This window comes from Neofelis nebulosa, chromosome 2 (assembly GCF_028018385.1).
Source record: "Neofelis nebulosa isolate mNeoNeb1 chromosome 2, mNeoNeb1.pri, whole genome shotgun sequence".
Classification (NCBI taxonomy): domain Eukaryota; kingdom Metazoa; phylum Chordata; class Mammalia; order Carnivora; family Felidae; genus Neofelis; species Neofelis nebulosa.
In genome coordinates this window covers 110,240,151-110,268,026 of record NC_080783.1, presented here as the reverse complement: position 1 = coordinate 110,268,026, position 27,876 = coordinate 110,240,151, and the positions used below count along the sequence as shown (strand labels likewise).

At 40.5% G+C, this 27,876-nt stretch overlaps 1 long non-coding RNA gene across 1 annotated transcript in view; it reads left to right on the top strand.

Moving 5' to 3' along the window:
• Positions 1-6,297: 6,297 nt before the first annotated feature.
• Positions 6,298-27,876, top strand: part of LOC131493118 (uncharacterized) — a 33,312-nt gene continuing 11,733 nt past the window's right edge. The window contains exon 1 of the long non-coding RNA XR_009252473.1: positions 6,298-6,469. This is a non-coding gene — a long non-coding RNA (uncharacterized LOC131493118). The remainder of the gene's footprint in view (positions 6,470-27,876) is intronic.

Below are 27,876 nucleotides of genomic sequence, written 5' to 3'. Positions count from 1 at the left end.
TTGTGTCTGTTAATATTTGCTTTATATACTTTGTAGTTCCTATGTTGGATGCATATATATTTATAAATGTTATATCTTCTTGTTGATTGACCCTTTTATCATTATGTAATGTTTTTCTTTGTCTTTTTTAGTCTTTATTTAATGTCTATTTTGTCTGATATAAGTATAGTTACACCAACTTTCTTTTCATTTCTATTTGCATGGAATATCTTTCTCTATCTGTTCAATTTCATTCTGAATGTGTTCTTACTTCTAAAGTGAGTGTCTTGTCAGCAGCATATAGATGAACCTTGTTTTTTTTATTTATTTATTCAGCTGCTGTATGTCTTTTAATTGGACAATTTAGTCTATTTACATTTAAGGTGATTATTGAAGGATATGTGCTTATTGCCATTTTGTTAATTGTTTTCTGCCTATTTCTATAGTTCCTCTCTGTTCCTTTCTTCTCTTTCTGTCTTCCTTTGTGGTTTTATAGATTTTGATGGGGTTTGGGGGTATTGGTGGGGTTCTTGGGGTTTGGAACTGATGGCCAAGGAAGAATTCTTGAAGATACCTTTGGTGAAAAAGTTAAAGCATGGGGACAGGACCCATGGGCAGAAAGCTGCACAGGGGTTGTGCAGAGTGACTGCTTAAATACTGTGGAGTTGGGGCAGGGAAAGTCAAGGGGAAGTTTCTTAAAGGGATTTCCATATGCTATAGAGGATTTACAGATTACTGGAGACATAACTATTGTCAAGCTAAGGTTGTTTTTCCCTTTAGCAAAGCATTACCATTAAGATAGTGGGGAGTTCCTGGAGATTAGGCTATTGATAAGATTGCTTTTTTCTTGTAATATTACTAAAATATTTGTAAACTGATGGAGACTATCAGTTTAACCATTTGTTTTCTGTCCTTTTTTTTGCTCTTGAGCAGCCAGGAATGCTTGAGGAATATCACACATATCCCACCTGGTGGGGTGAGGGGTTGTGACTAGCTTGTGCTTGGCCCTCAGTTTGCCTTATGGTCCCTCATCAGCTTTCCTTAGTGTTATGTTAAAGTCCTTTTGCATTTCTTTTGTGTATTTATTATAAATTTTTGCTTTGTGGTTACTGTGAGCTTCACATATAACATCCTATATATATGTGTGTGTGTATATATAGATAGATATATAGATATATAGATACATACACACACATAGATATCTATGTGTGTGTATGTATCTATATATCTATATATCTATCTATATATATATATCTATTTTAAGTTGATAGCAACTTGAATTTGAATACAGTCCAAAATCTATATTTTTACTCCTCCTTCATGTTTTATTTTTGATGTCACTTTTCACATATTTTTATTTTATGTATTCATTAACTAATTATTGTAGTTTTAGCTAGTTTTACTACTTATGTCTTTTGACCTTCAAAGTCTTTATAAGTGATTAATCTACTGCCTTTAAAAATATTTACCTTTTCCAGTGATATTTGTACTTTTGTACATTGTCTTGTCATTACTTAGTGTTATCTTTTCAGCTTAAAAAAGTCCCTTTAACATTTCTTGTAAGACCAGTTTAATGGTGATTAACTTTAGCTTTTGCTTATCTGAAAAACTATCTCTTTTCTCTATTCTGAGTAATAAGTTTGCCAGATAAAGTTTTCTTGGTTGGATTTTTATTTTCTTTCAATACTTTGAATATCTCATGCCACTCCCTTCTGGCCTGCAAAGTGTCTGCTGAGAAATCAGTTGATAGCTTTATGAAGTTTCCTAAGTACATAACATGTTGTATTTTTTTTTGCTGCTTTTAAGATTCTCTTATCTTTAATTGTAATGTGTCTTGGTGTGGATTTATTTGGGTTCACCTTATTTGGAACTCTCTGTGCTTCCTAGACCAAGATGTCTGTTTTCTTCTCTAGATTAGGTTAGTTTTCAGCCATTATTTATTTAAATAAATTTTCTGCCCCTTTCCCGCTCTCTTCCCCTTCTGGAAACTGTAATATGGATGTTGTTCTGCTTGATGTTGTCATATAGGTCCCTTAAGGTATCTTCACTTTTTAAAATTCTTTTTCCCTTTTTCTGCTCTGTTTGGGTGAGTTCCATTGCTTTCTCTCCCAGCTTGCTGATCCTTTCTTCTGCTTCCTTCAGTCTGCTGTTAAACCCATTAGCATATTTTTTCAGTTCAACCATTGTATTCTTCAGCTTCATGACCTCTGTTTGGTACTTTCTTATATTTTCTATTTCCTTGTTGAATTTCTCATTGTGTTTTTTCATTCTTATCCCTAGTTTTGTAAACATCTTTATGACCATTACTTTGAACTCCTTACCAGGTAGATTCCTTATCTCTGTTTCATTAAGGTCTTTTTTCTAAGGTTATGTCTTGTTCTTTTGTTTGGAACATATCCTCAATCTCCTCACTTTACCCAATTCTCTGTGTTTGTGTCAATGTATGAGGTGGTACAACTATCTCTCCCAGTGTTGAAGTCATGGTCTTGTGTAAGAGATGAACTGTGGGGTCCAGAAACTCAATCTCCCTGGTCATCAGAGCTTGGCACTCCAGGGGCATCCCCTTTGTGGCCTGCATGAGTCCACTGGCTGTGGCAGGGTTGCAGTGTAGGGGAGGGGCAGGACATTTGCCTCACCAGCTGTGATCCAACTGCCATGTGGGGGTGCCAGATGCTCTACAGGTTGTCTGTGATGCAGATGAGGTATGGGGGGGAGGGTTGGCTGTGATGCAGCTGACTGTGTTGTGATTGCAGGATGTGTGGGAATGGGGGTGGGGTTGTTGCTTGGCTGAATATAGTGTGGCTCTGGTGAAGGTGTGGGGGCAGGATGCTTATCTGGCTGGTTGTGGCATGGCTCCAGCACATGGGTAGCTGAGTGCTCACCCAGCTGGCTGTGTTGTGGGTGTGATTCAGGGGGATGGGAAAGACCTAATTGCACTAGCAAGTTAGAATGAGATTGCCAAAATGGTGTCTGCCAGTGCCAGCATTAGCAAGATAGAGTGAGATTACAAAAATGGTACTTACCAGTGCTTTTCCCTTGTGAGGGAGTTCTAACAGGTTCCTGCTTCTTCAGCATGTTCTTTAAGATTAGTAAGTGTGTCTCCTTCACATATGGTCTAGGTAATTTTCAAAGTTCCTTCTTTTGCATTGGGTCCTGGGGCAAATGAATCTGCATATGAGCACTTTAAGGGTGGGCTCTCTTCTTTGGTCCTCCTGGGTGTAATCCTTGTTAGTTTTACATTTTGGGAGCTTATCTCTCTGGTTCAGGATCCAAGGTTCTGGGTGCCTGATGTGGAGTACAAGCCCCTCACCCCTCAGGAAAAAATTCTACTTTTTCAAGGTCCCTCCCAACTGAGAGTCACTGTGCTTGGCGTGGGATTTTTGATGAGAGTGTGCTTCTGCATCTCCTACCCTATTGATGTGGCCTTTTTATCCTTTGTTGTGGAGGTGATGTTTATCTCATTTTCAGGACTTTTTCAGCGGAAATTTTCCATATGTAGCTGTTGATTTGTTGTGTCTATCAGAAAAGCTGAGGTCAGAATCTTTCTGTGCTACCATCTTGAACCTCTTCCCCTATCACTTTTTTTCCCCAATCATGCTCATTTTGAAATAATTTTTGCACCCTATTTATACATTATTTTGTCCAGTATTTTTCTTCTTTTGTATTGTCCTTGTCAGATATTGGAACTAATAGGGTTATGCTAGTCTGATGGCAATGTTTCTTCTTTTTGTATCTATGGAAGGCTGTGTATAATACTGGTTTTATTTCTTTTTTTAAATGTTTTTTTTTAGAGTTTTCTGGCATAGTTATCTTGGCCTACCTTGTGGAAATAGTTTTGTTTAATTTACAGTTTTAGTTTCTTTAATCATTATAGAATTATTCAGATTTTTTATTTCTTGTGTTTTTTTCTAGCAATTTATTAATTTTTAATAGTCTAATTCTAAGAGAAAATTACCTCTATGTTATTCCCACAAGCTTCCTGTCATCCTGCATCATTTTGCCATTTCCTAGAAGTTAGGTGATGTAAAGACATTACCTTAAAGCTGTCATCTATCGTGGGCATCATCACTCACAGCTGCTAGTCTAGAGATAGATTTAAAATAGATAAGCAATATATTTGGTTATTGGTTTTGTATTTTCTTTTTTGTTCCAAACTCTGGAATTTTTCTGTCCCTCTCTTTTTTCTATAAGTAGACTTTTATGAGGAATGCCTACAGACAGTTTGGAGTTTTGTTTTCCTCCAGTTCAGAAAAGTTGCTACCCATGATGTTAACTTAGCATTCACAAGTTAACATTCACCTTGATATCTAAGGTCTCCATACATGTTAGGAATTTCGTGGCTATTGAACAAGCAAGACTTGTCTCCTTGCTGGCATGATGCTCAGGAAACAGAGTGGCAGTGTGCTTGCCTACTTATAGCAAAGAATCCAAAGAAGGCAAGAAGCCACTCTTGGCGACTTCACAGATACCAGCTTGCTAGACCAGCAATAGGACCCTCTCCAGTCCCTTTTGCCAATGTTTGTGGACTCAGGATGTGCTGAACAAGAGTTTGATTAGAAAAGGAGCCATGTATGTAAGTGATGAATCAATAAATTCTACACCTGAAGCTAATATTACATTGTATGTTAACTAACTGGAATTTAAATAAAAACTTGGAGAAACAAACAGGAAGACAACAAATACCTAAAAAAATAACAATTAAAGTATAAAATATCACTGAATAACTGCAACAAAAGTACTGCTTTGGCAAAAAACAAACAAAAAAACAAAACAAGACACACAAAGAACGAAAGAAAGAAAGAAAGAAAAGAAAAGAAAAGAGAAGAAAAGGAGCCATGTAGTCATGGAGCAGGGAGGTGCTAGGAGCAGAATGCATTCAATGCCGCAGCTTGGTGGGCCTTAAGACTAGTGAAGAAAGCCCTTCTTCCCTATAGCCCATCGTAGCTGTAAGACACTGTTGAAATGACTTAGTCCAATGCCCTTAAAACAGATGAGGAGACTACTGTCCAGAGACGTGGCATGACTTATCCTTATTTAGGCAGAGAGTGAAGGGGTGTCTAAGACCAGCAGCTCCATCTTCTGGCAACCATGGCTAATTGCTTTCTTCGTCACTTCTTCACTTTGGTCTTTTATTTTCATGTTTAGTAATCTACTCAAATCATTAGCTTTAGGGAGTAGTGCCTCTGTTCCTCATCACGGCAGACTCCCTCTCTTTTGTCCCCTTAACGTTCTTACTCAGGGGAAGAGCCTGACACATTCACTGGGCCATATTTTGTTAGCAATGTGGTCTCCAGGCCTTAATATCAGGAATCATGTCCAATTTCTCTCTTTTGCTCTGTGTGTTGCTTTCATAGGGTAGGAGCTACCAGTAAGCCAGACATTCTCTACCAAGCAGGTGGTTAGGTAGGTACATTCAGGGGCCAATTGCCTACCTAACTCTTTTCAGGGATGATTATGAATACGGATTGACAGTTAGTCTTGGAAAGGAAGGAGGAGGCCCTGGAAAATAAGTGTTACTTAACAAATATTTATTGAGTCCGTACACATGTTAGTTATAGGGATTCTATAGTGAAAACACAAGACAGGGTTCCAGACCTCAGGGAGTTAATCTTCCAGTGGGGAAAAGCTGTAAATTTATATATTTACAGTAAATAAATAAATAAATAAATAAGCAAGATATTACAATTGGTGATGAGTCCTGAAAAACGTATGAAGTGACATTGTAGAGAGTACTTTGGCAGGTGGGTGGGGGTCTAGCTTACACAGGATGACAAGGGAAGGCCTATGTAGGGAGCTTCCATTTATTCTGGACTCACAACATTAGGAAGAGCCAGCCATGAGCACAGTTGAGAGAAAAACATTCTTGGCAGAGAGAACAGAAAATCCAAAATCTGCAACATGGCAAGGAATTTAGATGTTACAGTAATCTCACAGAATGTGGCCAATGTGGGCACAGGATTATGAGTAAGGAAGAGTGACATATAAAATGAGGTTTGAATGAGGGAAGGTGTCCTCAGATCTTATAGGGCATTGTGGGCAATGGTGGGGGAATTGGAGTTTGTTCTAAGGGAATAACAAGATTTTAATTTGGGGGAGGGTGACAAGATCCAATTTATATATTTTAAAAGATCCCATTGACTAATGGAGCCACCACTGTGTGGCAGAGACTGCTAACTATTCCCCAGTAGTCATCTCTCATTTTTACACAGTAATGGAATTTCTCACCGGTTGTGTGGCCACCCAACTAAAGATGACATTCCAGCCTCCCTGGTAATGGGTATTGCCAAGTGACCAGGTTCTATGCAGTGGAATCTGAGTGGAAATAGCACCTGCAGCTTTGGGGGGTGTTTCTGTTTAAAGGAAGGTTCATGGCTTCCCTTTCCTCTTCTTCCTTCCAAGGGATTGGATGTGGACCTGAGCCTGGGAGCTGCCCTTGAAATGGAAGCTATGTGATGAAGATAGCAGAACCAGAGGTGGACAGACTAATGAGGTGAGGTACCTCACCAACCTCACCAACCCTTCCCACCCCTAGGTGACTGACCTGGATGTTTTCGTGGGTGAGCAATGAACATCTACTTTGCTTAATATTTATTAAAATGGGTCTCTATTAACTGCTGAGCACTCCAGTATCCTAGCAGATATGCCTGATCACAGGGGAAGATGGCCTGGGGTACAGTGAGGGCAGAGGGAACTCAGACTCTCCCAGGCATCTAAGGGAGACCCTCAAGAACTATTATCATTTTCACCATGGTGGTCACTGTCAACGTTATTCCCCTCAATATGTGACTTGGAATTTTGTAGGCACTTGGTAAACATTTTGTAAAAAGTTAAGGAATCACCTCTCTTCCCATTCCTGATGTAACTGGAATATTGAAGACACAACTTGATGGGGTATCAATATAAAAAGGTTATATTTTCCCCAAATAGAGAATATTGATTTAAGTAGGGTGAACTTAGTGATTCTTTTTCTTTAGCTTTAGGACCTAGTTCTGTGGTAACAGGGAAAGTCTTTATCAGCAGCCTATTAAATTATTATTGCCATAGTAGTATCACAGTCATTAATGATATCAGCCCCATCCTTATAGTCATTAAAATTGTCACTGTTACCGTCACCACCACCACCACTGACATTCCCACTATTACCACAGCCCCATAACCGTGGCCATCTTCACAATCATCACCACTACAAACACCATTATTTTCTCCAGTGTCATTTTGATCACCATCTGTAACAGGTAGTAGTGCTAGCTACTCTAACAAATAGACCACAAAGTGTATGATAGATCAAACACAATAGAAGTTTATTTTTCATTTATATAATTTTCTGGAGCAGGTGTTCTTATTGGCAGGAGACTTCTTCCACACAATGATTTAGAACGGAGGGACTTGATTTCTGCATGTAGCCAAAGGAAGGGGAAGGATGTGGGTGGCCATACCTGCTCCTTTAAAGCCTTGGGCTGGAAAATGCATACTTCAGTCCTGCTCACATTTCATTGACTGGAACACCATCATATGGCTGTGCCTGAGCACCACGAGACTGGGATGTGCAGTATAGCTGCAAAATGCAGCAGTTTTTGAGCAAGTGGAAGCAGTCTCTGCCAGGCCATCCTTGCAGGCAGTTTAGTGCATTTTTTCTGCTTCCAGCCTGTGCTAAGCCCTTTCTGTTCTATAACATCAGGACAATATGAGATTTCTATGATCAAAAGCCTTATGAACTAAGTCAGTAGCAATACAAGGCATCATATGTTGGGTTTGATTATTATTCTGGGTTGTCAGTATTGTAATTGTTCAGAGTATGCTGAGGTGGTTGAGTTGTATCTTGGAAAAGTGGGTAGAATTTCTTTGCCTCGAGGAAAAGTGGAGTTTGAAGTAGGGAGGGCGCTGTATGCAGAAAAGTGGCTTGGGCCTGAATGGGCTCAGCTTGAGCAGAGGAGACGGGCCTAGCTGGAGGAAGTGAGTATTGAGGATGGGGAAGAGTAAGCTTTGAGCAAGTGGGTGGAGCAAAAATGCCAGAGGCCTTTTGTCTGTATACCTTTTCAGATCTCTTCAGATGCATAATAAAGTTCTTTGGTTGCAAGCAACAGAAATCTACTTTGAAGGAAACAAGGAAGCAAACAAACCCTTCCCAAATCCCAAAATAGATTGGAGGAGTGCAGGAGCATTCTGGAGAAGTAAAGGGGGCACTAGAGGCCAGCTCCTAGGTTTTGGCAGCTGATGGTGGTAGAACCCGAGCCACTGCCAGTAACAACGCCCAGCTTCTGTATTCGTCCTCTCAAAATTCATACACTAGGGACAGAGCCTTGCACAGCCTTTCTTGGGTCAGGTGTCTTCTGGATCAATCTGCCGTGGTTGGGAAGCTGTTTTACTAGATAGTGCTCTGCCCTCACCTGGCTCCAAGAAGTGTGTCTTCCCAAGGACACAGTATGGGGGGCATCAGAGCAGTGGAAGGAAGGTTGTCATCTGCTTTGGAGGTAGTTATTTCTATGTTCAAATCCTAGCTTCTTCAGTGACCAAGGCAGACAGAAGAGTGGTCTAGCTTCTGAGCCTCAATATTCTTACCTGTAAAATGGATATGAAAGAATAGAAACCATCTGAGGATCAAATGTGAAAATGCATGTAGGGGGCTCCCCATGGTTTTATTTCTTCCTGCTTCTGGTACTCAGCATGTCTGTAGTGATGAGGAGGCAGGGTGACCTGGGAGGAGCAGAGGAAAGCTGAAGAGTCTCAGCTAAGGCTTTCCCTAGCAAGTGATTTCCCCACTGGGCCTGCCTGCAGCCTTGCAGTACAGGAAGGGGTGCTGGCCTCTGGCCAGGGATGGGACTTGGGGGCCTGCTCTGCAGGGTGCTAGCCATGTTTACAGAAGCTCTGATAGCATCAAGTCTGTGAGCTGTGATGGAGAGGGAAATGTAATTTTCAATTAAGAGTCCTTGCTCATTCCTGCTTACATTACAATCTAATTAAATTTCAGTCAAACGTGGCACAGTGCTGCCAGGGGGAGGGCAGGGAGGCGGACAGTGGCTCCTCCTCCTCTAGATGTGAGTTTGCCTCAATCCTGAGTGGTCCGAGCTTCCCACCCCTTGGCCTCCCTCAGGACTGTCTGGAGCCAGTGTCCTTACTCAGTAGGCCCAGCTGGCCTCCAAAGGTCATGTGGAGCCACACAAACACAGCGACAGTAGCTCAAAGCTCCCCTGACCCTGAGAATTAAATTAAAATGGCTACTGATGTCAGAACACTCAGCCAGTTGGGGATGCTCTCTCCACTAGCCATTTCCCCAAGAAAACGAGGTGGTGCAGGCATGGGAAAGCCAGTTAGTTTTTGATCAGCTCCCCAGAGGGAGATCCTGGGAGCCCCTCTCTCCCTCTTCTCCCTAGACTTTTAGCTAGCAAGGCTTGGGCTCTGGGCAGATCGCCCAAAAGCTCCTTTAAAGCAGACAAAGTCATGTGTATGGTGGAGGTGGAAGGGAGGGGATGAGGAGAGACCTGCCTTTGAAAGGCATGTCGATAGGCTCCTGGAGGCTGGCTAGGGCTGAGAAGAGCTGCCCCCAGCTCCTTCCATTCTCAGCAGCAGGAGTGATTTCACATACTCACCAGGAGCCACAGGCTGTTGGAAACAGAAGCAGTTACTTGAGAGTGACCTTGGGTACGTCTTTCATATACAGGGGGAGATATTGAGGCCAGAGCAGGCCTGACTTCTGGCTGGTCTCAGAAGTCAAGGGCAAAGCAGGACTCTCGCTCCTGGACGCCTCCTGACCTTCCTTCTGCTGTCCTCTGGCTAAAGTCCCATCTTTCTCCTTTGCTCTCAGTGGAGACAGAGCAGTGCCTCTCCCATTTGGGAATAACAGACTATTTTTTTGATGACAGGGTTGATGACAAGAAACATGCTGAAAACCATGTTTCAGGTTTTCTCTTGCACTTTTAAATGGTGCAGCAGCTTCTTTCCCTCTTACTGCATCCTTGTTGGAGATGGGGGTTGCTGGGCCCTTCTCTCCACAACCCCCATGTTTCCTCTTCAACTTCCTCTCCTGTCTGGGCTGTGGAGAGGTCACAGAGCTGCCCCAAGGACAGACTGGGTGGGGCGGGGGCAGATTCACCTCTATTGTGCAGTGTGTTGTTTGTCTGTGGACAAGCCCTTCTTTTCCCTCTCTGGAACCCAGCTTTTTTATTGCTAGCATGGAAGGGGTGTTGGACTAGACCAACCAGCACCTCTGGACATTTCCTGCGTCATGACTCACTTTGCTCATTCATGAAGCAATTCTCTGTAGACTCTCCTAAAAAAAACCCTACAGCACCTCATTTTGTTTGGGTTTAAGGGTTCATGGACTCCCTGAAATTATCCAGTGAAAGATCTATGACTTGAAGGTTGATGGTTCTGAACTTCTGTGGTTTTCAGATTGCCTGAGACAGGGCAGATAGCGTTCACATCCATCTCATTAGGACCCTGCAGGGATCTGCCCTCACCTCCAGTTATCCCACTGTCTCAGCACTAAATACTTTCTTTGGAGTGGGAATTCTGGCTCTTTGCTGTGGGGCTTTGTTAGGTGACCTGATGGTGGTGTCTGGAGTCCACCTCAAGTTATTGAGCTGTCCCGCCACTGTAGCACAGGGTTCAGCCATTCTCTCAGGTGAATTTTCTCCTCCCTAGTGGAGATTCAGAGTGACTGGGTGCCTGCATCTTCCCCTCCACCTCCCATTCTCTTCCCACCAGGGTTCTGGCCAAGATAAGCTGAACACCAAGAGCTGAGTCAGGTCGAGCAAAGTGCCCGTGTCACAGAAGACTATGATGGTTCTTCCTTCTGACTCTTTGGAGCTAGGTCTTGGGACCCATCTGACCCTGTCCTGCCCTCTCTGAAAGCACGGGGCAGGGCTGGGGGCCTGGGCTGCCCACAGGTAATTGCAGGGGTTCTGCCTCTTGGTAAAAGTCACCCATCAGGAGACACTGTCCTGCTGGAGAGGTGGGAACAAGTTGAGCTGATTGGGAGAGGCTTTCTTTTCTCATTTCCCATAACATCCCTGGAAGCTACTTCCAGGGCCATTACCCCTACTATTGTCAAGAGATTGAACCAGAGAAAGCTGTGTGGGACACAGCTTTAGCTACAAGGGTGCCTTGGGCCGGCTCAGGACTGGCGCTTACCTGGGAGGGACACTCGTGAACCACATAGCCCCCCTCCGGGGGAAAGACTGCTTGAGTTTGGGTCCAGAAGGGAGGGAGTAAGATCAAATGTGGTGGAGAAGGAGTACTGAGGTTCTGGCTTGGGGGACAAGAGTGTACCCCAGAAGATGGGCTTCTTTACATTAAGTAGATTCAGCAGCTGTAAGCTGTGGAATTGGGGTTCACATGGCCCTGACTGTAAGTCTTAACTCTGCTACTCACAGCTAGCTGCTGGTGACCTTAGCAAAGCTTGTGCCCTCTCTGGGACTTAGTAGGAAGGCCATGCCTACTTTGCAGGGTTGTTGTAGGAATTAAAGTATTTGTAAAGCAGTGACATGTGGATAACTGCTCTATAAATGTCTGTTATTATTACTTGATGGGTCAGGACAAAAGGTTTAGGAGTGAGGCCTCTTAATCTCAAGTCAGCCAGGTAGGCAGGTAGGAGTACTTACATCTCTAAATGTTATAGTCAACAGAGGGAAAGAGAGTACTTTAAAAAGCATCTGGAAGGAAGTGAAAGCTGGGATTCAGATATATGTGTACCCATGTTCCTAACAGATTATATATAATAGCCAAAAGCTTGAAGCAAGCCAGATGTCCATCAGTGGATAAATAGATAAACAAAATGTGGTGAACCCATTCAGCCTGAGAAAGGAGGGAAGCTTTCACACGTGTGCAATATGGATGAACTTTGAAGACGTTATGCTAAGTGGAATAAGCCAGTCACAAAAGGACAAATACTGTAGGATTCCACTTATGAGGCATCTAGAGTGCCTCATACAGGCACTGCATAGAGACAGAGAGTGGAAAGGTGGGTGCCAGGGGGCTGGGGGAGGGGCTGGGGAGTTACTGTTTTAATGGGAGGGGAGTTTCAGTGTGGGCAGATGAAGAGTTCTGGAGATGAATGATGGATATGGTTGCACAGCATTATGAATATACTAGGTACCACTCAAATGTGCTACTGAAAAGGGTTCACATGGTAAATTGTACGTTAGGTATACTTTATCACAGTAAAAGAAATCCAGAATTTTCACTGGGGGGCAGCATTCCCTGTGGGAAGAAGGGCAGGGGCTGACGGAGCCCTCAGCCTCCTGAGTCCCACTCTTTTTCCCTGACTGTCCCCACCGGGCCGTGTGGGGTATCATCCTGGCATGGGAAAGACCACTGTCTGTTGGCCAAACCCCAATTGACAGGCTTTCAGATTGATGGCGGTCCCTCCACTGCCAGTCGCGCTTTCCATCTCCCCAGTTTATCAGGAAAAGGCTTCCCACTGTTCTCTCAAATCCCACTGGCAGCCCTAGAGAGCACAAGGAGCTTGCTGGTCTGGCAGCTGGGACTGCTACAGCCGCAGGCCCCTGCCTCCCAGCGAAGTGTTCCTGGCAGGGGGAGGCCTCTGGGGTGGGCTGCCCGTCCAGCACGAGGGAAGGCAGATGGCAGCCTAGAGGCGGGCTGGGCAGGGAGCTCTGCGCAGTGCCGGCTCTGCTCAGCAAGGGGGCGATAGAACCCCACTTTTGGCTCTGTGGCCCGTGGAGGGCAAGGCAGCCAAGTGCTGGCAAGCTGTGGGGGAGGGAGGCTTGTCAGCGCTGCCAAATTCCCCACACGGCTTGGACACGGCTTCGGAGAGGGGGCGGTCCAGACGTGGGGGCGGTCCAGACGTGAGCTGTATGTGACCTTTGTCATCCATGCTTTTGTTTTGGGCACCTGTTTGCTCTGTAACAAACCACTGATACGCAGTGGCTTAAAACAGCCCTTGTATTATTTCACAGTTTTGTGAGTTCGTCTGGTTCACCTGGCGTCGGTTGGCTCGGCCGGCCGGCTGGGACATTTAAGATGTGGCACATCCCTTGGCCTGCAGTTGGTGCCGGCTGTCCGCTGGGAGTGCAAGTGCGGCTGTTGACTGGAGTTCGCGTCCCTATGTGGCCAGTCCAGGTGGCTGCCCTCCCAGAGGGAGCCTCTGCAGACCAGTGTTCTGAGAATGAAGAAGTTCCTGCTTTCTCTCCACTTCCTGGGCAGGCACAGCCTTACTGCTGCTGACTTCCAGTTGCATAGTCTCAGGGCCAGTCTGGGTTCAAGGGGAGGAAGACCAATGAGAATGAGGAAGAATACCTGGCCTTAGTACTTGATGACCCTAGGCCTCAGTCTACTCTTGTCAAATGGAGCCATATACTGTAGTAAGAATTACCACTTGCTTTAAGACTTTAACAAACCTTTAAAGTCCACAGAGAGTCTTAGGAGCAGACAGCAGGCTGATGGAGCAGCTGAGGCACCAAGGGCAGAGAAGGCTGGGGGGCTGTTGTTCAGTGGGCTAGTAGTTGGCTAGAGGAGACTTACTTTTGCCAGAGAAGGGAACACATTATCGAAAGCTTACTATATACCAGGTCGTGTACTCTACCATCATTTTCTCTAATCCTCAAAATAGCCCTGTGAGAGGATAAAATTGCCCTCATTTGGTAGATGAAAAAACTGAGATTTTGCTAGTGAGTTGTAGGATTCAGCCAGCTAGCGAGGCAGAAAGGTAGTCTCTGAACCCAAAGGTGTCTTTGTCTCTGGAACTGTACCATGCTCCCCAGACAACAAAATCATGCTTTGTTTGCAGCTCAAAAATCTTCAGACAAGAAGGACAGGATGACTCTGATGTCCAAGGGGATTTTCAGAGCCATTTATGGCAGGGAGTGGAAGTGAGCAGGGAGCTGGCTGTCCAGGGAGCTTCAGGAAGGAAGGAAGCCAAGTTGACAGTGTGTCCTGGCTAGAGCAGCCTCAGCGGAGGCGAAGCTCCTGAGAGTCAGAAGGGAGAACCTGAAGCCATGAGCAACTCTGGGTCCTACCAGGCAATGGAGGAAGATGGATGTTTTATCATTAGTTAGGAGGCAGAAAGAGTTTGTGCTGAGAACAAACTGAAGGAACTTGTAGGCAGTAGGATAGAACCTGGGAACTTGGAGATAAAAGCCAACCATCCATCCATCCATCCATCCATCCATCCACTTATCCACTCATGAATTCATTACTGCTTTCAACATCTGAGTCTCTATTATGTGTCTGGCTCTCTTTTGTTTATATAATTAAGACGCAGTCCCAGCTCTTGGGAAGCTCAGGTTACCCTGGGGCCGGCAGACTTATCACTAGGGAATGGCATTACTGTGTTGATACTGGGATGAGGTGCACAGAGGAGCAGTTATGGGAGACCAGAGGAAGGACAGAAGACTTTGCAAACCAGAGGCCCAGTGTGGAAGGCAGGGGAACCAAGGTGTATCTGATCTGGGCCTGATTGTGAAGAGGGTGGACCCCAGGCCCAGGAGCTCAGCTTCTGAGACTGAGAGAGCAGCTGTATTTGAAGAGGGGGTGTGTTTCCTCATAGTGACTGGGATGCATAGTGACTGAGATCCCAGAGCCTGTGACATCCCAGAGGAGGCTGTCTGACTTCCCTCCCTCCAGGGGGGACTGGACATGAGGAAGACAGCACCGAATTTGCCACATCAGGGATCTCGGTTCATCTTAAGACATAAGTTGAAAGAGAAGGTTTTCTCCTCTTGATGTGAAAGGAAGATACTTTTATTATGTTGGGAGCATCTATGATACAGACATAGCAGACTGTTTTGATCTTGCAATAGAACTGGTTTATCCTTGCCCTTTACACTAAAATTGTTCTTTATTTGGGCAAGTGAACCTTGCGTAGGACCATTGCCCGGAGCAAGGGGGAGGGGCATTGTCATAGCAGAAGTGGAGAACCAAAAATTCAATTCCCAGGTATGAGGTTTTGGAAGAAATAGGAAGAAATTTGATCAGACAGACACATTTTCTTCCCAAGTCCCATTGCCAAAAGACAACCTGTGCTGTCAATTTCATGGTTCTGGATGTTTTCCGTGTGTAGGTATTTTTCATAGGACTGTCTACCTGGATGTGTAATATCTCCTCTTGCTCTTTTCTCTTTGTTTAACATTGTAAGTTTTTTTTTTTTGTCATCATGTAATCCTTGTGTTCACTTTGTGATGTAGATAATATTTCCTCCATTCTATTGAGGAAAAATTAAGTCTCAAAAAGGTTACATAATCTGTCCAAGATCCAGTGAATCGCAGAATTGAGACTCAAATTCAGGTCTCTGATGCTAAGCCTGAACTCTTTCTGTTTGCTGAGCTGCTTTGTGTAGGAATTGAGACATTTTCATTGGTCTGGTATTTGGAGGCAGATGGATAGAGGTTTGAACCCTCAGGGACTCTTGCTGTGCTCATATCCTGGGGTTGCAAGGGACCAGATATTGACTGATTCCCTGTGTATTTTAAGTGATTCATGGTAAATGGGGTGCTGTTCCTGTGGTTCCAACTTAGCTTGGGAATGTGGTAGCCATTACACCCAGGCTGCCCAGCAGGATTCTTTTTTTGCCTCCGTGTTTGGTTAACATACCTGGTTCTCTAGCCTTCTCCAGAACACAGAGATTGGTGTGTGCCCCATACCTGGCCAATCAGAGCACCCCAATTTCCTTGGCTTTATTGATTTGTTCAAGAATATTAAAGTAGTCCATTTGACCAATTAGAGTCTTTCCCCAGGATTTTTCTTCTGTTGACAGCGGAAAGACTATCTTTTACCTTAGAGTCACAGTGCCTTTGGAGTCACAGTGCTGGAAGAATGGGACTCTGGGCTGCCAGAAGCATCTTCCCATCTTATGGAGGAAGCCCATTTGTTGGAGAGGAAGCTTAAATAGAGGGCCAGGAGATGTCAAGAGAGCTTACTAAGGACATGATTTGCAGTTGTGTGGAATGCCAGCTACCCTGTTTCCACCCCATCCTTGTCAGTCATATAAGTGAGACCATTTGTGGCCATCATAATTATGCCACCAAAAATATCAGAGAAAGTTGTGAGGTTTTTTTTTTTGTTGTTGTTAAATATATAGGATCCCAAATATAAGGTCAGATTAACAAGAAAGAAGAAAGAACACTGAAAATTGTAATATGTGGCTAAATATAAAAGAATGCTTTAAATTTTTTTGTAGAGCGCCTGAGTGGCTCAGTCGGTTAAGCGTCCAACTTTGGCTTAGGTCATGATCTCACGGTTCATGAGTTCAAGCCCCAGGTCAAGCTCTGTGCTGACAGCTCAGAGCCTGGAGCCTGCTTCGGATTCTGTGTCTCCTTCTCTGTCCCTCCCCCACTTGCACTCTGCCTCTCTCTCTGTCTCACAAAAATAAACAAAAAAATTGAAAAAAATAAATGATTTTCTTGTAAAGGATTATTGACTGTTTAAAATGATAATGAAAATATTTGATGGGCTTAATAATATATTTAGAATTAAAACATGACAATAAAAGCACAAAGGGCAGAATGGGAGAATAACTGGAACTGTACTGTTATAAAGTTTTAATATTTTGTATGAATGTAATAATGTTAATTCAAGATGGACTGCTATAAATTGAGGATGCCTATTGTAATCTCTGGAGAAGCAACTTGAAATTACAAAGAATTATAGCTAGAATCCAACAGAGCAGATAAAATGAAAGATATAAAATTACTTGAATAATCTAAAAGAAAGCGGGGAAAGTAGAACACAGAAATTAAGTATTAAAGAACAGATGGAAAAAATAGAAAACAAAAACAAGATTGTGGAATTAAACCTAGCCATGTCAGTAATTACATTAAATGAAAATGACCTATAAATTTGCATGTGTTCTCTGTTGCTGAAAAAACAAATTACCCCTAAACACCAAGGCTTAAAATAAATATTTATTTTTTTCACACTTTCAGCAGATTAAGAATTCAGGAGACTCTTGGCTGGGTGATCATGGCTCAGGATCTCTCATGAAATGACAATCATAATGTTGGCAGTGACTGCAGAGATCTGAAAACTTGATTGGGGTGGGGGATCTGTTCCAAGATTGTTCACTCACGTGGCAGTTGGCAGGAGACCTTTCCCTCACATGGGCTTTATATGCTGCTTGGGTGCCCTTATGATATGGCATCTAACTTCCCCCAGAGGGAGAAGAAATTCATGTGAGAGAGCAAGGAAAATGCTGCTGTGCTCTTTAAGACCTAGTCTTGTAAATTGTAAACTCGCTTCTGTGTTACTCTGCATGTTAGAAATGAGTCACTACATCCAGCCTACACTCAATTGAAGGGAATTTCCCTACACCTCCTAAAGGGAGAAATATCAAAACACTTGTGGACATGTGTTTTTGGTCATTGTTTACTGTAGTAAAATATATTCAACATGATGTTTACTATTTTCATCATTTTTAAGCGTACAATTCAGTGGCATTAGATACTTTCACAATGTAGTGCAGCCATCATCAATATCCATTTCCAGATTTTTTCCATCATTCCAAACAGATGTTATGTGTCCAGTAAACAATAATCCCTCATCCCTCTCCCCACTGAGGCCCTGGTTACCTCTATGCTACTTATGTCTCTATGAATGTTATTTTGTGTCGGGCTTATCTCGCTTAGCATGATGTTTAAGGTTCATCCATGTTGTAGCGAGCATCAGAATTTTATTCCTTTTAAGGCTGAAATACTACACTATTTGTATATAGTACATTTTTGGTAATTCAGTCATTCACAAGGGACACTTGCATTGTTTTCACCTTTTAGCTATTCTGAATAATGCAGCTGTGAACATTGATGTACAAGTTTCTGTTTGAATGCCTATTTTTTGTTCTTCTGGGTCTGTATCTGAAAGTGGAATTCCTGGCTCATGTGATAATTCTATTTTTAACTTTTTCAGGAACAAACTGTTGTCACAGAAGCAGCACCATTTTATATTCCCACTAACAGTGAACAAGGGTTGTAATTTCTCCATACCTTTGCCAACATTTGTTATTTTTTGTTCTTTGTGGTAGTAGACATCTTAGTGGGCGTGAAGTGTGTCTCGTTATGGTTTTGATTTAAATTTCAATAATAACTAGTGAGGTTGAACATTTTTTCATATGCTCATGAATATTTGTATATTCTTTGGAGAAATATCTATTCAAGTCCTTTGCCCATTTTGGAATTGGCTTGTTTGTATTGTTGAATTGTACACATTGTTTATATATTCTGGATGGCAATCCCTTAAGCAATATATGGTTTTCAAATATTTTCTTCAATCCTGTAGGTTGCTATTTTTTCAGTTGATAGTCTCTTTTGATGTACAAAAGATTTTAATTTTTGTGAGGTCCTCTTAGTCTAGTTTTAGTTTTGTTGTCTGTGCCCTTGGTGTCATATTCAAGAAATCATTGCCAAATTCAACATGAAGATTTTGCCCTATGCTGTGTTCTAAACATTTCATAGGTTTAGCTATTATATGTTTAGGTTTTTGACCCATTTTGAATTAACTTTTGTGTATGGTCTAAGGTAAAAGACAAACTTCATTCATTTGCTTGCAGATATCCAGTTTCCCCAGCACCATTTGTTGAAAAGATTGCTCACTCCCTCTTAACTGGCCTTTGCGCTCTAGTCAAAAATCAAATGATCACATACGTAAAGGCTGATTTCTGGGCTCTGTATTCTATTCCATCGGTCTTTATGTCTGTCCTTATGCTAGTATTATGCTGTTTTGATTACTCTAGGTTTATAGTATGTTTTGAAATCAGGAAGTATGAGTTCTCCAATTTTGTTCTTTTTCAAGATCATTTTGGTGATTCATAGTCTCTGGAGATTTACACATGAATGTTTACATGGGTTTTCCTATCTTGGCAAAAAAAAAAAAAAAAAAAAAAAAGAAATACCGTTGGAGTGTTTGCAGGTTATTTCATCGAATCTTTATATCACTTTTGGTAGTTTTGAAATCATAACAAAGGATGTAAACAAAGGATGACTTTGTTTCATTTATTTATCTCTTCTTTAAGTTTGTTCAGCAATATTTTGTAGTTTTACTACACCAGTCTTTGCTTTCTTGTTTAAATAATAATTTTATTATTTTTGATGCTTTGTAAGTGGAATTTGTTATTTCTATTTTGAATTGTTTATTTACAGATATAAATTTCATTTTTAACACTGCTTTCACTGCATCCCACATGCTTTGACATATTATGTTTTAATTTTCATATATATTAAGGTATTTTCTAATTTTCTTTGTGATTTCTCATTCCACTCATTGTTTTTTTTCAGAAGATGTTTAAAAATTTCCACATAATTGTGAGTTTTTCAATTTTTTCTTTGTTATTGCTTTCTAGTTTCATTCCATTGTGATTAAAGAGATATTTTCTATAATTTTAATCTTTAAAATTTATTGACAATTATTTTGTGGTGGGCACTAAGGAGGGCACTTTTTGGGATGAGCACTGGGTGTCATATGTAAGAGATGAATCACTGGGTTCTACTCCTGAAGCTAAGACTACACTATACGTTAACTAACTTGAATTTAAATAAATTAAAAAAATTGTTTTGTGGCCTAATATATGGTCTAGTCTGGAGAGTGTGCTATATGCACTTGAGAAAAATTTGTATTCTGCTCTTTTTGTGTGGAATGTTCTATAGATGTCATTTAGGTCTAATTGGTTTATGGCATTGTTCAAGTTGTTGCATTTCCTTGATGACTATTCTTTATTGATATGGTTTATTGTTCTATCCATTCTTTAAGTCGGTATTGAAGTCTCCAACTATTATTGCAGAACTATTTTCCCCTTCAATTCTGTCAGTGTTTGCTTCATATTTTGGGGCTCTGATGTTTGTGCATATGTTTATCATTGTTATATATTCTTCATGAATATATATGTATATATATTTATCAATATGTAATGTCTTTCTTTGTCTCTTGCAACATTGTTTGACTTAATGTCTATTTTGTCTGATGTTAGTATAGCCACCTTACTCTCTTCAGGTTACTATTTGCATGGAATATCTTTTTCCATTCTTTCACTTTCAATGTACTTGTATCTGGAAGTCTAAAGTGAGTCTCTTGTAGATAGCATTTAGGCATATCACATAATAAAATCTTTTCTGCCAATTTCTGCCTTTTGATTGGAGATTTAATCCATTTGCATTTAAAATAAGTACTGATAAGGAAAAACTTACTTGGGTCCTTTCATTAATTTGTTTTCTGTATGTCTATTGGTGATTTTGTCCCTCATTTCCTTCCTTACCGCCTTATTTTTGGTGTGTTTAGTTAATTTTTTTGTAGTGACATATTTTGATTCCTTTTTCATTTCCTTTTGTATATATTTTATTGATACTTTCTTTGTGGATACCATGGTGATTACATATAATATCTAACTTTATAACTAACTTATAAACTTATAACTCAACTTCAATTGAATATAAAAACTCTATGATTCCATCTGTTTTCTTTATGTTATTAATGTTACAAATTACATCTTTAAAGATTATGTGCCTAATATCTGGTTTATTATATTTTTACATATTTATCTTTTTTATTGAATGTATTTTACATATTGTGTAAATTAAATATTAACTTCTTATCAGATATATGATTTACAAACTTTTTTTCCCCATTCTTTAGGTTGCCTTTTCACTTGATTAATTGTTCCTTTTGAGGTGCGGAAGCTTTTGATAGTCCCATTTGCTGATTTTTGCTTTTGTTGATTTTGCTTCTGGCATCATGCCAAAATTACCATTGTCAAGATCAATATTGAGGAACCTCATCTCTAAGTTTTCTTCCAGGAGTTTTATGGCATCCAGTCTTATGTTTAAGTCTTGATCTACTTTGAGTTAATTTTTGTGAGATGATCTTAATTTTTTTCCATCGAGTATAATGTTAGCTGTGGGTTTCTTGTATATGGCCTTTATGATGCTGAAGTGTGTTCCTTCCATATCTAATCTGTCAAGGGATTTTATTATGAAACAATGTTTTATTTTGTCAAATGGTTTTTCTACATCTATTGAGATGATCATGACATTTTAATCTTTTATTTAATTGATGTGATGTATTACACTTAATTGATTTGCATATGTTGAACCATCCTTGCATTCCAGGGACAAATCTCACTTGGTAGGTGTATAATCTTTTCAATGTGTTCTTGACTTTTATTTGCTAATAGTTTGTTGAGAATTCTTGCATCTGTATTCATCAGGATACTGTCTATCCTTATCTGGTTTTGGTATCAAGATAATGCTGGCCTTGTAATATTAATTTGCAAGTGTTTCCTATATTTTGGAAGAGTTTAAAGAGTATTAGTGTTAATTCTTCTTTAAGTGTTTGGTAGAATTCACCAGTGAAACATCTGGTCCTGAAGTTTCCTTTCTTTCAGATAACTTATTCTGCCTTTAATCTGATCTTGTCTATTTTCTTTCTTTCTTTCTTTCTTTCTTTCTTTCTTTCTTTCTTTCTTTATATGAAATTTATTGTCAAATTGGTTTCCATACCCAGTGCTCATCCAAAAATGTGCCCTCCTCAATGCCCATCACACACTTTCTTTTCTTTCTTTTAAAGAACCCTGAGATGAAGAGGGCTGTCAGCATGGGACCGGATGTGGGGCTCCACCCTATGACCCTGGGGTCATGACCTGAGCCAAAATCAAGAGCTGGATGCTCAATTAACTGAGCCACCCAGGAGCCCCTGATCTTACCTATTTTCAATGCTTTCTAATGCATTATTATGTCATTTATTGATTTCTTCAGTTCCAGAATTTTTTAAATGATTTTATTCTTCTTGGTAAAGTATTCCTTCTGTACATCAATTTTACTCCTGAGTTCATTGAATTGTTTTTTTGAGTTTTCTTGTAGCTTACTGAATGTCTTCATAATAGCTATTTTGAATCCTCTATCAGTTAGGTTGTGATATTCTGTATCTCTGAGTTCAGTTGCTGGATAATTGTCATTTTCTTTTCATGATACTGTATTATAATGATTTTTTAATAGTTTCTGATGAAATGTGCCTCTGCCTCCACATGTGAAATAGCAAGTACCTTTCATTATTGAGGTAAAGTTTTGTTTGCTTTGATTCTAGTTGAACAGGTTGGCAATTAGAAGTCTTTGTTTTGTTCTCCAGCAGTGGCGCTACAGAATAAGTTTTTGGTTTCTTTTACAGGAACTGAGCCTTATATTTAGGAGAGAGCGGGTAAAACAAACAAAAAAAAGCTGGCGGCAGACCTGGGGCAGTGTGCCAAGCATCTGGGGCTTTGGGTGTGCCCAAAGCTTAGTAAGAGGATCCTGGGGAGGTCCTGAATGGACCTCTTGCTGAACTTACCGAGCAGATAGCAGGAAATGTGTTCTTTCAGATCTTTGTCATCCTTCTTTCCTCAGTCCCCCGCCCCCAATAGAGGTTTCTCCCCAGGAATCTGGGTGCAGCTGAATGGAACCCTCTAGCTATAGTCTGTGGGGCCAGGCAGACTCCCACTCATCACTTTCACCCTTCATTCCTTTGCCAGAGGGGTCATCAGTGTCACTGATGCCACTGCCACTGCTGGTGCCACCACTGTGAATCAAAGGATTCACTCCACCATGATGCCATGATGCCTCTCTTCTTTAATTTGTCTTTTAAATCCTGTAGAAAATAAAAAGTGGAGCTACAAACCAAAATTACAATAATATGACAAGTTACTATTTAGTGTGTTGTATTTATTTCAATGTAAAGGACTCCCTTTGGCGTTTCTTGAAGAGAAGGTCTAGTGATTATGACCTTTCTCAACACTTGTTTATTTGGGCATGCCTTAATTTCTCCCTCACGTCTGAAGGAAAGTTTTGGTGGATATAGAATTCTTGGCTCACAGGTTTGTTTATTTATCTTTTCCCAGCTCTTTAAATATATCATCCTACTACCCTCTGGCCTTGAAAATTTGTAATGGAAAATTGATATAACATTGAGAATACATTGTATATCATGAGTCATTTCTCTTTTCCTGCTTGCAAAATTCTCTGTGTCTTTTGACAGTTTGATTATGTGTCTCAATGTGGGCAACTTCAGATTACTTTGAATTTGGTCAGCTTCTTAGATTTGTAGAATCATGTCTTTCATCAAATTTTGGAAGTTTTGGCTTTTGTTTTTTAAAGAATAATATTTATGCCCCCTTCTTGCTTTTTTCCCTTTCTGGGGTTCTTTTTATGTATATGTTGATCTGCTTAATGGTGTTCCATAAATCCTTAATTTCTGCTCGCTTTTTTTTTTTAAATTTTTTTTTCAACGTTTTTTATTTATTTTTGGGACAGAGAGAGACAGAGCATGAACGGGGGAGGGGCAGAGAGAGAGGGAGACACAGAATCGGAAACAGGCTCCAGGCTCCGAGACATCAGCCCAGAGCCTGACGCGGGGCTCGAACTCACGGACCGCGAGATCGTGACCTGGCTGAAGTCAGACGCTTAACCGACTGCGCCACCCAGGCGCCCCTCTGCTCACTTTTTAAAACATTCTCTTTTCTGTCTGCTCCTCATTCTTGATAATTTCAATTACTGTATCTTCAAATTTGCTGATTCTCTATTTGCCTCCTTAAATCTGCCGTTGAAGCCCTCTAGTGATTTTTTTATTTCAACTATTGCACTTTTCATCATCTCCAGAATTTCTACTTGGTTTCTTCTTATAATCTCTCTTTCTGTTGATATTGTAATTTGTTTATATATTATTTTCATGATTTCCTTCCATTATTTCTGTTTTTGTTTAGCTCCTTAGGCATATGTAATAGTTGTTTTAAAGCTTTTGTGTCTTTTCCTTTCTTATCATTTGTTCTTTTTTTTTTCTCAATTGTCAAAGTCTGTAATAGTCCATTTGTTTTGAGTCTTTTCCGAACTACCTTTGTAGACTATTCCTTTTCAAGTGTGATAACTGAAATCTTCCTTCTTTAGCTTGGTTCCAGTGATGTTTTGACAGAGATTTCCTTGAACACTATGAGCTGAAATAAGCAAACAAAAACATGGTAAATCCTTGAAAGAGAGAACAACTACATCTCTCAGTATTTGCAGATAGGCTCTCTGCTAAGCGCTTTTTCCCCTTTAGATAAGCCTTCTCCGAGCCTAGAGATCAGCCCCAGGTGAAAGCTTAAGGCTTTCTCAGGTCTTTTCTGAGTATCCCTCTTTTCTCACATGTGTCTATATACCTTGCTGTTTTTGAATGTCCTAATTTTCTAAAGAGTCTTACCCAGCTTTGTCTCTCGGCCTTTGATGGTCTCTTGTATGTCTCTATCTATAATCTTTTGCCCAAGGAGTGTGTATTTGTAATTCCCTTACTGCTTTTTCTACCAGCATTCTGAATTCTGCAGGACAGAGATGAGCACCGCATATCAGTCTTTTAGGTATCCTGTAGTCCTGGTGCAACAGATAAACAGTAATTTATAAATAAGCTTTTCTTTGCTTCTTCTGGTCTGAGGTAGGTGTGGGGAAGCTGGGTCCTGCTAATGAAGACCAAGACTGCTTTCACTCCAAGGAGGGAGTAGGGTAAAGTTGAATAAAAAAAAAATCACAAAACTTTTCTACCATTTTGAAAACATTTCCCGACTCATCCAATTGGGAATTTGCTTAGTTTCTCTAAACCTTTTACTGTTCTACAGAGTTCAGATGAAGTTGGATCAGATGGTTTCAAATTTATTTTTTCTTTCTTTTGATGTTCCTCTTGGAGCTATGAGAGCTTGGGGCTTCTGAGTCTGCCACTTTGCTGATGTCCCACCTGTGAACATATTTTAAAATAATTAAAATTCTGTGATTGAAAGACTGTTGAGGGGGACCTGGGTGGCTCAGTCAGTTAAGCATCCAGCTCTTGATTTAGGCCCAGGTCATGATCTCACTCACGGTTTGTGAGATCAAGCCCTGTGTCAGGCTCCCTGCTGACAGCGTGGAGCCTGTTTAGGATTCTCTCTCTCTCCCTTTCTTTTGACCTCTCCCCTGCTTTCACTTTCTTTATCTCTCAAGATAAATGAATAAACTTAAAAAAAAGACTGTTGAAATAAGAATTAACTGTATGCTTTTTAAAGAGACACACTTTAAACATAACAAATGAGACGTTTAAAGTAAAAAGATGACAAAATACATACCACGTAAACATTAAGAAAGTTGGAATGGCTATATTAATATCAAAATACATTAATGACAAGAATATTACCAAATTTAAGGTGGGATATTATAAATGATAAAAGGGCCAGTTCTTTAAGATGACACAATAATCCTAAATATATGGAAACAATAATATATTTTCAAAATATATGAAGCACAAATTGACAGAACCAAAAGAAGAAATATGCAAATACACTATCATAATGAAAGTCACACACACCCCTCTCTCAATAACTGATAAAGCAGACACTAGGCATAAGTACATATGATACAAATAACCTGAGTAACAAATTTGGTCTAATTAACATGTATAAAGCATTTCATCCAACAACTGTAGAATAAATTTCAAGAACTGTGTCAAATATGAAGGTTTTTAGATTTTGTCCTACTTGTATGCTAACAAGACTGTTTTGCACCATTTCATGGTTGCTAGTGAAGGCAAGAGACTCCTGGGTCTGAGACAAGGAACTTTATTACTCACAGTACCACAGACATCCAGAGCTTCAGGTTGGCATCAGTTTCTTTTGCTTCCCAACTCCTACTGGGGTGATGCAGTCTGGCCCAGGTGAATGTCATACATGTAGTGGGTTTGCATTACAGCTGAGAAGCCTTGAAAAGTCTTTATTCACAGGGTGAAGGCAAACATGCCCAACTTTTGCCCCAGAGGGAGACATTATCTTTATTATAGTGGGCAGCAAACTAACCTGCCCTTTGCTCCAAATAGGCACATTATCTCCATTTTCAAAGGCTGTTTCCTATTTAAGCATCCTTAAAAAGATTAAAAATGGCCATCAGTATTTCTGCTCACAAGACACACAGAACATGAGTGATCCATGGAATATTGTCTCCTATCAATAAACACTCTGTTTAAGTGCACATGAAACACTTACTGAAATAGATCATACGCTGGGCCATCGCAAGTCTGAATAAAGCCTAAAGGACTGAAACCATACAGAGTTTTTTCTCTGACCACAATGATATTAAAATCAAAATAAAAAGTAAAACACTTAGAAAAATCACAAAATATTTGGAAATTAGGCAGCACACTTCTTTTGTGTGTGTGTGTTATTTTTTTCAAATTTTTATTTAAATTCTAGTTAGTTAACATATAGTGTAATATTGGTTTCAGGAGTAGAACCCAGTGATTCATTACTTACATCACATACATACATACAACACCCAGTGCTCATCAGAACAAGTGCCCTCTTTAATACACACACTCATTTAGCCCATACCTCACCCACCTCTTCCATCAATGCTCATTTTGTTTTCTATCTTTAAGAGTCTCTTAAAGTTTGTTTCCTTCTTTTTTCCCTCCTTCCCATATGTTCATATGTTTTGCTTAAATTCCACATATGAGTGAAATCAACACACTTCTAAATAAATTGTCAATCAAAGAAGAAATCACATGGGAATTAGATACTTCTTTGAACAAAAAGAAGTAGTAACCTGGGTGGCTTAATTAGTTAAGGATCCAACTCTTGATAGGGGCTTAGGTCTTGATCTCATGGCCATGAGATAGAGCTCCACATGGGGCTCCACTCAGTGTGGAGCCTGCTCCCAAGCAGGGAGAGGATTTTCTTTCTCCCTCTATCTCAGCTCCCCTCCTGCTTTCAGTCTGTCTTTCAAAATAAACTTAAAAAAAGGAAATGCAATATACAATATATTGGTGGGGTTATAAAGATGTATGTTTATTGCTCTAAGTGTATATATAAGAATGGAAGACAGCTTTAAATTCAGTGATCTGAGGTTTCACCTCACGAAGTTATAAAGCAGAAGAAATAATGAAACACAAAGAAGTTAGAAGAAAATAATGAATTTAAGAGAAGAATAGAAAATAGGTAAATAGATAAAATCAACAAGGCCAAAGTTGATTCTTTGACAAGATTAATAAAACTGATAAAATCTGCCATAAAAAACAACTCCAGGCTTAGATAAGGAAAGACTTTATTTGAAAAGATTATTGCAAAAGGGGAAATGGAATATTGCAATAAGAAGAATGACTATGAAATATGCAAGTGTCTCAGAGGTTAAACAGAGAAGACTTTTCTTTTATAGTGAGGAGTAAACAAGGCTAGAAAGAACTGGTGTGTAAGAGTGAACAGGATGAAAGGTGGAGTAATTGGACAATAGTTCAGAGGATGTTTTACCTTAAGGTCAGCCTACTCTTGCAAAGGGCCATTAAGGAGAAGTTGTATGATGGCTCAGGGTGAGGATTAAAATGCAGGGGATTCAGGGAAGGAGAGAAGCTTAACTGAAATTTAACAAGCATTTTGTTCAGTTAATCAATGGGGGCAAGATTGCTTAGTCATTTGTAAAGCAAAGATTGGAGATTTGAAGGATATGTGAGAAGCATCTGTAAATTTTATCTGAGTCATATGGGGAAAAATGCTTCTTTGCAGTAAGCTTCCCAAAAAAGGGTTGGGAGATTTCTTAATTTTATTTTAATTTTTTTTGATGTTTATTTATTTTTGACAGAGAGAGAGAGACAGAGCACGAGCGGGGGAGGGGCAGAGAGAGAGGGAGGCACAGAATCCGAAGCAGGCTCCAGGCTTTGAGCTATCAGCACAGAGCCCGACGCGGGTGCTTGAACTCACAGACCGTGAGATCATGACCTGAGCTGAAGTTAGAAGCCCAACCGACTGAGCCACCCAGGCGCCCCAGGGTTGGGGGATTTCTTAATGGTCGCTGCTTTCCAAGAGCACAAAACTCAGGTTAAATTTAGCATCATCAATTTATAGGAATGTTGATCAAGTAAAAACAGAGTAAAGGGGTTTACAACATCAAGAATAAAAAAAAGGGTATCACTACAGATACCTACAGACTTTTAGGGATTTTTTTCTTTGATTCTAAT